Below are 14,912 nucleotides of genomic sequence, written 5' to 3' on the forward strand. Positions count from 1 at the left end.
AAAGATAAGAAATTCAGATTTTTTCCAGATGAGGTTGTATGTATCAGGCACTGTATGAAGTGCACCCAGAAAACTCGTGACTCTCTTGTTTTTGCTCAATCTCTCGGTTGTTTCAGGTGTGAAAAGGGAACATTAAGGGTTTTTCAGTGTATCTGTAGTAGCACATAGTCCTTCTTCCAGAGCAGAATCAAGCTCAAGGAATCAGAACTGGAAAGACAAAAAAGTAGAGGCAGTGAGAGAGGGGGAGTGAGAAGAGGTGTCCAGATATCCGGAATACATTGACAGAATAACTGAGTACTCGTGTAGCTGGTTTCTTCACTGTTTCTTTACTGTGGCACAGAAACAGCAACCCCAGTTAACAGGAGTCATGTTATTAATGCCTGGGCTTGGAAGAGGATTTTAGCAGCCTTAGAATTTTTAATTCTACAAGCCAGCATCTCAGTTCTGCCAAAGGTGTCTCTGAGTGACAAATGGAGAATAACTTAGAGTTCAAGCCACAAAATCTTCCTGATTTGCAATGCAAAACATCTCCTTTTTTTTTTTTTTTTAAGGAAACTAGGAAACTTTCAACTAGTTGAAACCAAAACCAGGAACTAGGAGCTGGAGCTCAGCTGCAACAATGGAGGAGAGGAGAGGAGAGGAGAGGAGAGATTGCAGGAAGAGGAAGATATCATTTGTCATAATAGCTTCATATGCAAGAAGGAAGAGACAGCATCATTGGAGTGTCACTGGAGAATATTGAAGCCACATCCTTACACTCAGGAGCAAGCCCTAGCCACTGGAGCAAATAAGAGAGAAAGACACATCCCTCCCCTCTCAGTGAATCTACAGGATAGGAATAAACCAGCCACATAAATCTTGGGCTAACCAAGAATATGATTTGGTAAGTAGTGGGACAGACTTCTCCACTGAAGTGAGAGACATCTGTTCTGTTTCTTCTAGGGTTATCATTGCAGAGGGGCAAATATATCTTTTAAATATTAAATATAAAATGCTTAAGGAGTTACAAGAACAGAGGTGGGACATAAGCAGGAGAGATGTCTGCTTCTCTCTGTGATTTACCTGAGAGTGCTGTACTAGAGAAAGTTTTCCCAACTTCTCCCACAGACGCAGTAAACAAGGAGAGCAGATGGCAGTCACTGACTGCCACTGCCTCTCTGTTGTTTTTTTATCTAGTTACTTTGCATGAATAAAAGAGTAAATGCCTTTACCAGAGTGTCATTCATCCATTGTTTACATGGAAGACATCCTTTGCTGCAGTGTCCACAGTACTAACACAGGAGCAGAGAACATCCCTGACCTTTCTAGCCTACAGTTGTAGCAGTAGTTAAACCACTGGCATTTTTCTGAGATGAGGAGAGTCTCTCCCAAGACTGAGATTTAAATAAAATCCACTTCTCCCACAGAACTTGGGAGCTTATGAGAGCAAGGGCACCATATGAAAGCTTTCCTTAATCAAGTGCATGGCTGCTGGTCTTTGTTGGTTTACTTTTGGGGTTTTTTTTTGTTTTGCATCTGTGCAAAACACATGCATCTGTGGGTGGATATTAGGTCCAAACAAAGCCAATTGGATTAAACTTGTTACAGAAACTCATTACAGAAAAGCCTTGTCATGATATCTGATGAGATTACTCAAAATGTGAAGGCATAGAACTGGATCCTATCAACCTACAGAGTTTCACACTTGCAGACTGATGTGAGCTTCACCTAATTTTCAGTAAATTTCTTCCTATGTGTCCTTTGTTCAACTCTAAAAATGCAGACTGTAGATGATAAGTATGAACATTTAAAAATAAAAAAAATATTTTAAAAAGGAATTGTCAGGTTTATTCTTTTAAAGTAGTTTCACTGCCTACCTTAATTTGATTTAAATTTTGATTGTTACATGGCTGAGACTGATGATTAAATACCATTGGACTCAATCCTTAGAGCAAATTTTGTATAAATAGATAGATAACTACACACACATAAACATACAAAACTTTTTGGATTAAATACAAATATCATGCATAGTCAAATACTGTCTGAAAATAGATAAGGCCAAGTGTAAGCCTCAGTAGAAGACTGTGAAAATCCTTTGTAATTTAACAAGAAACAACCCAGGAACAGGAATTCAGGAAGGTCATTGCATTATGCTATTGCCCAATCATGGTGGAAATTAGCCTGTAATGACCATGTTAATCTATTAAAGGATGTTTGTTTTAGACAAGATTAATCTAAGATCTGTCTTTGCACATGTCCATTTCTTTGTTTAATAAAAATGAAAGGCTGGAATTGATCCCATCTTCATTCATTGGACTTTTGCCTTGATTTTTGGGCTGTGCCTAATATTTTGCAGAACAAAATAAACTTCCCTGAGGTTGTGTTGATAGAAAAATTATTTTGTCACATGCTATCTATGATCTGAGATTAAATGGCTGTACATCCTCATTATATCAGCCACACCAAAGCTCACAGAAGCCTCACAAAGTTAGTTTAAAAAGCAAATGCTGTTTACTTAAATAAGAAAGACAAGGTTAGCCAGACCTTTTTATTAGCAATCAACACTATAAAACCCACTTAGTCCAATAAAAAAGTACAATCTAAGAAAACGTAAAACATAAAGAAAAAAATATTACTTGGTATTCAATGTTTTCCCCAAAGGGCGAGTGCATTAGGATTATTTACAAGCTCTTTACTTTCCCTGATATTTTACAAACATTCCACTCATCACAGATTTAGATCTTGTCAGTTATGTTTGACTATTCCTCAGCACAATTTGTCTAGTAGGTCTCCTGTGACTTTAAAAGAATAAAGCTTAACTTGGCTCTTAACTCTAGTGTGCTTATCATACTGCAGCCATGTGCAGATGAACCAGAGTTGAAACAGTAATTCTGTTTCTTTGGGCTTTTCTCCCTGAATTGGCATTGCCCAGCAGCTGGGAAAAAAAATGCCCCTGCAAAGTTGGCACTACTTTACACAAAAATCAGATCTCAGTCAAAACCCAGAGCTGGTCCTGAAGCAATCAAGGGCTTCAGCTCAAGCCATACAGGTCCAAACTAGTCTGGCTTGAGACAGCAAGTCTGCAGAGCAGCAGCCCAGCTGACGAGCTCACTAGCTCCCAGGAGCAACAGACATCTTACTACTTGGACTTAGTGAGTTATTCAGTATTCTCAGATTCAGATTGGTAAGATTGAACCTTTAAAACAAACTTCAAATAGTTACTAGGACACAATTTCCCTCCCTTATAAAAAATGGCAATTCAGGGTATAGTTTTTCTTGGTTGTTCTTGGAAATAAAGGAAAGTAAGTTAAGAATAAAAAGCCACTTATTACTGATTAAGTCAGAGAACATTTTTAAGAGTATATCTCCAGTCTTTCCACTTGCTCACAACCAGAAAATTCTGATCAAGGAAAGAATGCTGTTCTGATTTACACAATACGCAGGAAAAGTAAATTTGTGCTCATATAAGCAAGAACAAATATACTTTATCTGCATACAATGAAACTGAAAAAGCAACAAATAAGCAATAGCAATTAAATAATGAGCAAATAGGAGTGAGAGAAATACTGCATTTGTATTTTAAATTTTGCAAACTTCTGATTAATTTTTTAATGAAATTTTAATTCACTATGAGGAACAGAGCAGCCCTCATTTACAAACTAGCAACTTTCACAGTTGATGTACTTAAGAAGAAACAACAGATTTTTAAAAATATTGCAACTGTTACATCTTATCTAGCATGGATGTTAGGAGCATTCTGCATTTTTTTTCTGGTGATATTACAGCAATGGCAGCTTGGGATCTCACTTGTCAGATGGTGAAGGAGAGTTCTCAAAGATGTTTTGCTTTTCATCATTCTTACTGTGTGACACAACTTGACTGTCTGCAGTCCCTTGAAACAAAAGTAAGGTATATTGTGTGCAAAGAGTACATCTAAAAATATTGCATAAACAACTGCAGGGCTGCCCAAAAAGACAATTTACATTTACATCAGAAATTTTTGCTTTTGTGGTGCTTAGATGACCTTTCATTCTTTCAAATATATACAGCTTAACTATCTTCATATCATGTTTAAAGACTTGAACAGATGAACTTGGGTTAATTCTAAATAAATAACAAAAAATATTAAAATGGTATAGTTCTGCAACATACAGCTGTGAAAATTGCAACACACAGAATGAGATATAAAAAAATCTGACAAATAAATGCAATCATAAATACATGTGAAAAAGTTGTGTGCTTAACATCACTAAAAGTGTAAGAAATAGTTTCTGATGCAGTGCTTTACATATCAAGAATCTAACTTTAGACTTTGTATTTGTTTGTTTATTTATTTTTACTAGTATGAGTCAAAGTTTAGTAGAATTCCCAGAATTTAATATTAGCTAGTTTTCTCTCTTTTTTTTTTCCATTACAGTTGCTAGAGATCACTCAGTCCTTCACTTATAGCAGTCTCTCAGTGACACAACTAAGAAGTCATATCCAGCTTTATTGGTGAGAAATGCTTTGTCTGTAAAAAAACCAAACAAGATAATAGCTTACTGCAAACATGAACAACCCTCATTAAGAGATGTAGAGAACCATCTCAACTACCTCAGTGAGCATCTCTTGAATACGCTGAGTTAAGAGCAAATTTCACCATTGCCACAGTGCTAAAAATCTGAGCAGGGATCTCCTTGACAGGAATTCATAAACATGAGTAATGGCCTAATATCCTTAACAGTTAAATAGAAAGAACCAAGAGTCTTGAAGTAGGATTTAAAAGATTCAGCATGATAAGTGGAGAGGAACACATCAAAGCTTGCCTTTGGGAAATACTTTTAAGGGATGCCTCCAAATTCCCACCTCAGTTTTGTCTCTGCAGCCTAAAATGTCCTTTCTCCAGCCTGCTCATTCCACATGGCAGGAGGGAATCTGAGATCCTGATCCCTTCTCAAAGGAGGGGTTGCTAATTTTGATGGAAATGGCCATGGAAAAAAAATAGTTGCATGGGGATCAGAATCCTGAATCCAGGGTTCCCTTTTCTGAGCTCTCTCCTGACTGGGTTTTTATTTTTTCCTAACTTTGACAGGAACAGGGGGCACCTACATCTCAGTCCTTCTAATCTCCTGGTCACCACTTAGGTATGTCCTGCATGTTAGGCATGTGAATGACATCTTTGTTTTGAAAACCCATGTGACTGACATTACTTTGCCCTCTAGTTTAGAAACGTTTGAGGTTGAGGAAGGATTTAACTTGCATCTTCCATCTGGTTCACAGCTGCATCTAAATTTTACATAGCTTAAGTTTCTGAAACTAAACCCACTTGTAAAGATGCTGAAGTTGGTTGAGTTTCATGAAATGCTGTGTTAGTCAAACTATTCCATTCATAATGGAATTAGGTGATTAAGTCCCTTTGTGAACCAAAGCCCACTGGACTGCAACCACTTAGGTGGACCCAGTATGAGATTATACTTAGTAAAGTCTAGACATTAATTGTAATAATTCTAAGTAAGAAATAAAAGAAAATTAAACCAGACAGCAGCTTCATTTTAAGTTCAGGTTTGGAGATTGTTTCCCGTAAAAAATGCTTTGATTAATTATTTTGGAATCAAACCCCTTTTTTACCAATTAATAGGACATCATGTATACATTAAATATTGTTAGTTAGAATTCTTGCCAATGCACCTTTTCCTGAACATATTGCAAAATCTCACCAGACCTCCCAATGGTAACAGTTGTCCATGAATAGCAAAATCACCTCTGTAATAAAGACATCTTACAAATATTCAATGATAGATAACATGTTGTGAACAGGACAAAAAAAAAAATCTAAATAATCACTCTAGAGAAATACTGCTGTCACTGAGGTTGAAACTAAAATGTCTGCCAAAAACTGGCTAAACATGGAACTAAATATAATGTGGGAACTATCTGGGAATCCTAATCTTGGTATTTTACTTATATGCCCTAACTTTTTCATCATTTAGTACTCCCACTAAAGGACAAAGGGAAATATCCCTTGTGCCTGCTAGTTTTTAAAATCAGTGGAAAGATCATCTCCTGGCTGGAGGTAGAGCATGAGCCATCTGTGGTGACCAGGGAGATCCCTGTGAGTTTGAACTCTGTCAGACTATAGAGTAAAAGGTATCTTAGTCAGCGCCCTTGCCCAGATTACAGATAGATTGCCTGGGCACCCATTTGGATTTTTTTTCTTCTTTTGGAAATTAATCTTCTTCTTAAACATAACCTTTATTTTTTTCTTTGAAAGGGAGAGGAGGAAATATTTTTATTTCATTGGGACAGTGCACACTCTCCTTATGAAAACAAACTAAATTAAATTGATGCACAATTTTTATTTTATCATGAATCAAGATTAACTAGCTAGCAAGAATGCAACACGAGATGAGGTAAATAATTATTAGAAGTAAACTAAAAGCTACCCCAAAAGAAAGGGAAATACTTTGGAGAAATTGAAGAAACAAGATAGGGAGGGAGATGACAAAAACACCACTACTCACAAAATTTTGAGCTCTTGCTAACTCATTTAATTGTGTTGCAAGAACAATTCACCACCTTGATTGCTGCCTGTCTTTGAATGAATAACTGATGCAAAAGTACCAAAAGAGAAGCATTTGGTGTCTGATTGGAGAAAACCAGAAATATCAGCCATAAAACCTAAGAATACTGCATTTTTCCCACTCCTATCTTTAGTATAAACTTGAGAAATAGTGTACTTGGTAAATTAATGGACTTTTTATTTAACTTTATTATATTCCTAATGGAGTTTGTAACTGCAGACAGTAGGCATGATGGCTCTGTAAAATGTTGAAAACCTGAATAATGCAGTAAGTAACTCTGACAACTTGAACAGATTTGTAATTTGGCTCTTAATATTCTTGCTGCCTGCACATGAAAATAATTTCCTTCTACATTTTCTTTAGAAAAGTGTAAGGCAAAATAACCTCTGTATTTCTCCTAGGTTGCTCTGTAACAATGATTCACTGCTGTAATTATTGTTTGACATCACTGCTGCTCCTTGCCCATTCTCCTGTTGAGACAAGAGAAATGTGCCAGCCAACGAAATATTAATTCAATATATCCAAGTAAGAACACATATTTGCCAATTTTAAAGATAAAATGTGAATATGAAATACAGCTATAAATGAATATGATCAGTTTGCCTTTGGAATTGTTTCAGTATAACCTGTTTAAGGGACAACAAATGCTGTATAGTAGAGATCCTTCCCAAGAATTGCACATTGTAAACTGAAAAACTTGTTTTCTATCTCTAAGAGCCCACGGGCAGTTTAGCTTGTGTTTGAACTTCAGACCTGACAGGTCAAAGGAGAAAAAATATATTTATTCTGGACAGTGAACAAGCAAACAACCCAGCCACAAGTAAGAAGCACATCTACACATTACAGAAAAATATAAAATAGTCTATTAAGCCTGGATGTTGTACTGATTGTGAGTTTTTGCATCAAATGAACAAATTTGCTTTTCTATATTAAATTTGATTAATAGATTAATAATTGAGTAAAGCACTGTACTTATTGAGTAAAAGTATGCTGGGTAAGGATAATTAGAAGACATCAGGATCATTTTTCCTAATGCACAGCACACGGCCTGTCATACTGCTGTGTGCAGACAAATGGTGCTTTGTCACGGTTTGCAACAAGTGTTTAAAAATATGTTTATTCTGGACAGTGAACAGGCAAACATATGCTTCTATTACTTGAAATAAATGCTACAGAAGCCACAGAAAGTCCCTGGCAGTGTGAGCTGCTAGGTTTGCAGCTGATGTCAGTAGCATAGTGGTGATGGAGAGGAAACATACGGTAATGCTGGGTTTTACTGCTAACAGAAACAGAAACATATTTAAGGTTACTATCACAATGATGTGTTGAACAGAAATAATTCCCTCTACTCTAATCTCTCACCAAACACAGCACAGAAGAGATACATTAATCTGCTACTACCATTTTCTGTTAAAACTATTTTTCAACACAATACTTATTAAAACAAAATCACCCACCAATGTTTTTTTCTCATGGAAATCTGAAATAAAACTTTCCAGTTATTAGATTTATTACAATTTTAAAAATGAAAGTTAAATTCTTGCTACAGAAAAAAATTTCACTCTCTCACCAGCTATATAAATACTAAGATTTCCTGTTTCTGAAGAAACTACCACTTTTGTCCTGATTCATGACTCTATAAAACACAATGTTAATTTATAAAATGTAGGGGCTGAATTAATTTCAAGCTTGAAATAACTAGAGATGATTGATGTTTTAAATGGACATGTAAACACTGAAGTATACTAAATGATAATGCAAATTATTTTTATATCATTGAAGATTGATGAACATCTTAAAAAATAAAATACAAAATTAGAAGTTATCTGAACTTTTTCCCAGCACATGGACAAAGCCAGGGTTAGAGAAGTTTGCTTAATTCAAAATGTAGCCTAAAATAAAAAAATCTTTTTCTCCCTACTCAAACAGATTTCCTGGGTTTGGCTGAAGCCAGCAGCAGAAATGCCAAAACTGATTCTTATGGGATTTTTACAGCACAGAAATACAGGGACTCTACAGAGAAAGTAATATTTTAAAAGTTTTTAAGGTTTATATAAGTAATCAGACCTTCTGATGCCTATCTTTACTGAATTGCTGAAGCTTGTGGCATTTGTACATCTTTATTTAAGGATCTGTTTTACAGACATTGAAGTTAGTGGAAAAGTTCAGTGAACATTTGTTGGAAATTTGATTTATCTTTAAATGTATTAATCATGTTTGGAAATCCAGTAAAAGAGACCCACACAACTACAGTAAAATTTAAACTTAGTACTTCTTCCAAAATATGCTTGGAAGTTCCAAAAGTCTCGTAAATATAGTTTGTTGAAATCCATGCAGATATATTGTAATGGTGGATTTCATAAATCTATGCTTTAGTTGTACTGAGGGTGACATTAATTATACACTGTCATCCACATAGGTTATACATTATCCTAATTAACTGTTTTAGATAAAATGGAAATAGAAAGCTTCATGTATCAGCATGTTCACTTTTACCCTGATGGCTACTGTAGAGATAATGAGTTTTTCTTACCAGTGTCATTGAGAAATGTCATTTACAGGCCACAGTAAAATATTTATCGCACAGTTCACTTAATTGAAAGTTATTAATCATGAGTAACTACAAAAGTTTTTAATATCATAGATAGATATATGTTAAAAATTATATTAATCTTAATGAGATAAGTTGGTGTTTGGAAATTAATGTGTCTAAAGAGCATATAGTCAGTATAGGTTGGGGGGAGGGGTACTAGTGTTTTGATTTGTGTTTCTTGTGGGGTTTTTGGTTACTAACAGAATTCCTGACTGAAACATGACTACTGAACTTACTTTTTCTAATCAAATTGGATGTTGAATAAGGTGCAACATGTAATCACCATTAATAAATTATTTAAATACTGAATGGGACAAAACATCTAGGTGGAATAACACTTTTTCCTCATGTTTCCACTAGCACAACAGTTAATTGAAACTGTGAAAGGTATTTTTCAAAAATCATACAATGATAGAAAAATTTATGTTGGAAAAGACCTTTAGGATCATCAAGTCCAATCATTAATCCAGCAGTGCCAACCCCACACTAAGCTATGTTGCTAAGCACCACATCTCCACAGGTTATAGGTGCTGGCTCAACCACATCCCTGGGCAGCCTGTTCTAATGCTTGGCAATTCTTTCTGAGAATTTTTTCTCCTGATATCCAATCTAAAATTCCCCTCATGCAGCTTGACGCTGTTTCTTCTTGTCACATGTTATCTTGGAGAAGAGGCTGACCGCCCCCCCTCCAGCTACAACCTCTTCTCAGGTAGTTGTAGAGAGTGATAAGGTCCCCCCAAGCTGCCTTTTCTCCAGACTAAACACTCCCAGCTCCCTCAGGTACTCCCCACAAGATTTGTGCTCCAGGCACTTCCCCAGCTCCGTTGCCTTCACTAGGACATGCTTTAGAAATCTCTAGGTGGTTTGTTGTTGTTTTTTTTTGGTTTTTTTTGTTTTTTTTTTGATGTGAAAAGCTTGGATATAAGGAAATTAATCATTATTGATAAAGGTGAAAATATTCTGCAATTAATTTTTCATCAATTTGTTTTGATTATTTATTCTATATTCTGTGCTAGCAATCTTCTTTTACAATTGTGCCCCTTTCACAATTTGCCGTTTCTGTTTTATAAATTTTTCAAGTTGTTAATGACCTAATAACCCTATCAAACTTACTACAACATTGGTTTAATGTGGATGGAATGGAATGAGTTTGCAGCTGCCAACAGACTACAATGTAAAGAAATTAACTTAATGAATAACACATTAAAATAAATATTTTGGGTTCTGCATGAGATTTTCAAGACTTATGCTGGGATTCATGTCAAGAAATGTGTTCTTCCCACTGCATGAATCCCAGAGGAAAATGCAAGGATGTTTTGGGGAATATTACTTTCAAAGCAAAAAGTTAATCAGAATTTTATTTCTCTTACCTGTGTTTGAAATTGTTCAGTCCTGATGCATAAGCAGTTCAAGTTTATGAATTTCCTCTAATCAGATTAAAGGGCTTTATCTGGTGGCTATGTACTCAGACTCATGACATCAGTAAACAGCAAGAGATACTGAAGAATCACTTTGTGGAGGTGACAGGAAAAGCAATAATTTCCAAATATGGAAACAATAGAAGATAGTATTAATGACAAAATAATTGTCATGATCTCTTTCTGACCCTTATATTTTAAATTTTTTTGTGGTTTTATGTCATCTTAAAGACTGTGTAATCACAATGAAACAAGAGTGACTTGACCTTCAGTGAGAGCTCTTGTGGTCCTGCCTAAACACAGTACTGACTATGTGCTTAAAAGAAAAAAAAAATACTTGGGTACATTGCAGAATGAGTCAAATAAGTCTGTGAAAAGAAAAAATTAAAATGAAGAAAGGGAAGGAGAAGAAGAAAAAAAGGTGGGGACGAGAAAGTCAAGGATTTTCTTATTCATATAATATCCTTCACACCAGCATTATTCATTTTTTGATCAAAGATTTATTAAATTAGAAACTAGATGTAGAATAAAAGTACTTATATACACAAGCACATCCCACCTTCAGTCTGAATAATGTGCAACAGGCCTGGCTTGATCCCTTCACTCATTATTCTCTGCATCATACAACACACAACACTTATCCTCTGCCTTTTATCTCCATTATCACACTAAAGGTTAGGCTTTCAGTATAAGGGCAAATATTTAGGAAAAGGCAACAATTTTTATAAGTGACTGATGCATAGAGAGTTTCTGTGAAATGTTTATAGCTATTTGAAAAATAAATATTGGCTTCACTGTTTCCTTGGTTTTCTTAATGCAAAATTAAGTTTAAAAAATGCCAAAATGAGTTATGTGGCACTAAGACCTTGGTAGAAAAATATAAACAGACTATTAAAACATATTTCAACTCCCTTGGCGTCATTTGTGGCCAACAAACAGTCATCTATGAGTGAAAGGTTAACTGACTGTCACCCATTTATGATCCAAGTCCTTTCCTGGTGCCACACTGACCGAGCTAACAGTGCTCAGCATGTTTTGCATGCCTTTTTCACCCTAAAAACCCAGGTCATGACCTAATAAGAGCTGTGATTCACAATAAGGACTCCTTTGGTTCAAATGGCTTTGAGGTAGGTGCAAAGAGGTTTTACCTCAGTGCAACTGAATTATAATTCTAAATAAAAGAAAACAAAACATGAACAGTGCACGTGCACTTGGGTCAGGAGTTTTGAGCTGTTCCAGGACTGATTTTAAATTGAATACACTTCAGCCTCTAGGATCTCATGAAAAACAGAAGACTGGAGACCAAACTTTGTACAGTACCAGGCACTTTTCTTTTTCTAATTAGGTTTTCATTGTTATTGAGTACCTCCTTCTTGAAGATCTTTGCAGACCAACCAAACAATGAAAACTTCACTCTGTTGGATGCCACAATAAGTTTGTACTCTCACATTCAAAGCTGTTATCTGTATGTAAATTAGCAGCTCTTTAGACATGGTGTATACCTCTGCTTTGTGATCTAACCCATCTGCTGCCCTGCTGCTAGGGACCAAATAATTAATAATATCACTTTTTATTACCATTACCTTAGAGGTAGAGACAACTAAATCGAGAGCTCATTTGATAGGAAAAAAAATCCCAAAACTTAAACCCAAGAGAACAAGAAACCTAAAGACTGGTGCAATAAATGACTACTGAAAAATCTGTGATGATCCCTTTGCCAGATTCTCTTCAGGCCCCACAGGTACACTTTACTCTTTGACTCATGAAAGAAGGAAACTCACAAAAAATACCACACCACTTTGCTGATATTTGCTGAAAATATAGTGAATCAGGGCAGAAAGTGTTCTCAGGATCAAGCTCTAGAATCCTTGCCAGTAGAGCTGTTAATGATAAAAGGATGGGGAAAAACCACTGGCATTGGTTGGCTGGGGAGCTGGTACAGACTTCAGAGACCTTAACCATGTACACTCTAGATTAAATAGGGGTCACTCTAAGACTTTCTTCTTGTGTTTTTCAAGCAGATGAAAGCTTGCTCTGTCAGTTCTCTGAGCAGACATGAGCTCATTCTGCCCACACTCCATCCTGGCTGGAAGCTGAACTGTCACAATAAGCGCAACACTGAGCCTACTCACAGGCAGGGAGGGTATTTCAGCTAGGGCTCAAAGCCACTCTGACAGGTCTACCAGGCTTCTGCTCAGCTCAGAGTGGGCAGAGTCAGCAGCTATGGGGGCACACAAAGCCCACACTCTCTGAGGGGGCCTCCAGGTCCCATTCTTTGCTTCTGCATTGTGCAGATCTAAGTTTGAATGCTTGGCTCATGGTGAAAATATTAGAAAACTTCGCAAGCAGCATTTTTTTTTTTATCTGGAGATATTGTCACTAATACTAAATAAATTCATCATAATCTTGTAAACAGTTAGTGGTCAACTTCACTTTGATGGAGATCTCGGTCATCCACAGAAAGAGTACAATTTTTCTCATTGAAATCAGAGACACATCCCATTTTTTGTATTCAGATCTTCTACCTTTCAGGAGTGGCATTTGGAAGTGTCATTTTTTTCAGTTTGGATCAAAGTTATGGGAAGAATAATGTCCAGGTTAAATATTTTGAGCTGGACCTGAATTTGATCCTGAAAATGTACTGCATTTTACATTTGCACAAATAATAGTGAAGAGAATCATGTAACCAGAGAATCTTCATTAAAGAAACTTTTCCAGTACAGAAATGTTTTCTAATTGTGAATTTTACTGTGAGTTTTCCTCATTCTGTATTTTACTTTTGAATTTGCTTTTTTACTTGCTCACTTAAGATAGTGTATTGCATTATGCTGAAATACTAAATTTTCTGTATATCAGTGATTAATGAATATTCTGTATATCAGACATTAATGAAACTCTAAATTTTCACTCTGTGATGCTGTATCTATCTGTAACATTTGACATGTCCTTACATATATCCATTACACTTTGTACACAAATTTTCACTATGCTAATCTACATTCTGAAAATTATTATAGGTTGCAGAGGATTTTAACACTTACATTATAGAAGAATTTAGTGGATTCAAGCAGTAAAAAATTTCCAAGAGCACAAAATTTCTAAATAAGAAAATTATTGTAACAATAAAAATTAATTATTATATTATTCATTTTTATAGAAATTGAGGTAAGTATCACATCACTTAAGTCCCTGTGATGGATAGTCTGAATTTAAAAATGACATGACCTTGGAGATGTTTGAATATTCTACAAAGAACAGTTTTGACATTAAAAAATTCCTCATGGGTGGCAAATATCCAGAAGAGTCTCAGCTACACAAAATCCTTTAATTCAGGAGCTGTTTCATGTCAAACCCCAGTGGAGATGAAGAAACAATGTTACTGACTTCCATATCAAAATCTACACCAAGAAAAGCAGCAATTTTTAGCTCTTGGTAGATGCTTGGATGCAAGTAGTTTAAAGAAATGTAGTTATTTTTGGTGTTATTACTGGTAGAAGTGGGAGCTCTTACACTGGGGACAGTGAAGTCCATTCAGCACAGGATTTGATAAATTTCGTTAAAATATTGTTTGAAATTCTTTCATTATGTAAATGTAGAGGTGGCATAAAGCAATAAAGGCTTAAAAGAGAGTAACGCTGTGCAAGAAGACTGACATTGTAGACAGTGAAGATAATGAAAACAAAAGGAAAGTAGTCATTTCAAATTGGAGAAGCAAAAGAACAGGTCAATATTACATTAGAGCCTGTGCAGTTTTCTGTTAGGTGCCACAAAACACTGTCTTCCCCTGTTAGCTGGGACAGACCTTGTGGAATCTCCACTGAACAACAATATGTAAAAAGGGGATCACTATTGAGTTTCCATTGGTAATTTTTCTGCCAATATTTACATTCATTAAAGAGTTCTCTCAGCCCTCAGACTCACGTACCTGTGCAGTAGCCCTCAGCAACGATTTCATAACACTGCTCTGTCTAAAATTACATTGTTCTCACATAAACCTACTTCTTTGTGTAAAGATTCTTCACTGGATAAGTGGTTGAGCTGTTACTCAAACCACTGTTTCATGTAAAAATTTACTGACCTGAGTGACTCTACCCACCACATGGGAGTTTGGTTTTTATGGACTCAGCAAGAGAAAAGTTTAAACCACAAAACTTCCCTCAGCATGACATAACCAGCAACACGTGTCCTGCTACAAATAAATTATTCAAGATTCACTGAGCTTCAAAGGGAGTACAAATGCGTGGAGTAGAATAGTATCCACTGTCTCATAACATAATTACATAACAATAAAAACCTATTTAATTCAAAATAAGACATGGAGCATGGAGCATAATCTTAGAAATCCCTCTTGCACTTCAC

At 35.8% G+C, this 14,912-nt stretch overlaps 1 protein-coding gene across 1 annotated transcript in view; it reads right to left on the reverse strand.

Moving 5' to 3' along the window:
• Positions 1-14,912, reverse strand: part of ANGPT1 (angiopoietin 1) — a 152,669-nt gene that overhangs the window by 9,303 nt on the left and 128,454 nt on the right. The window lies entirely within an intron of this gene.

This window comes from Pyrgilauda ruficollis, unplaced genomic scaffold (assembly GCF_017590135.1).
Source record: "Pyrgilauda ruficollis isolate IOZ18807 unplaced genomic scaffold, ASM1759013v1 scaffold25, whole genome shotgun sequence".
NCBI classification, from domain to species: Eukaryota; Metazoa; Chordata; class Aves; order Passeriformes; family Passeridae; genus Pyrgilauda; species Pyrgilauda ruficollis.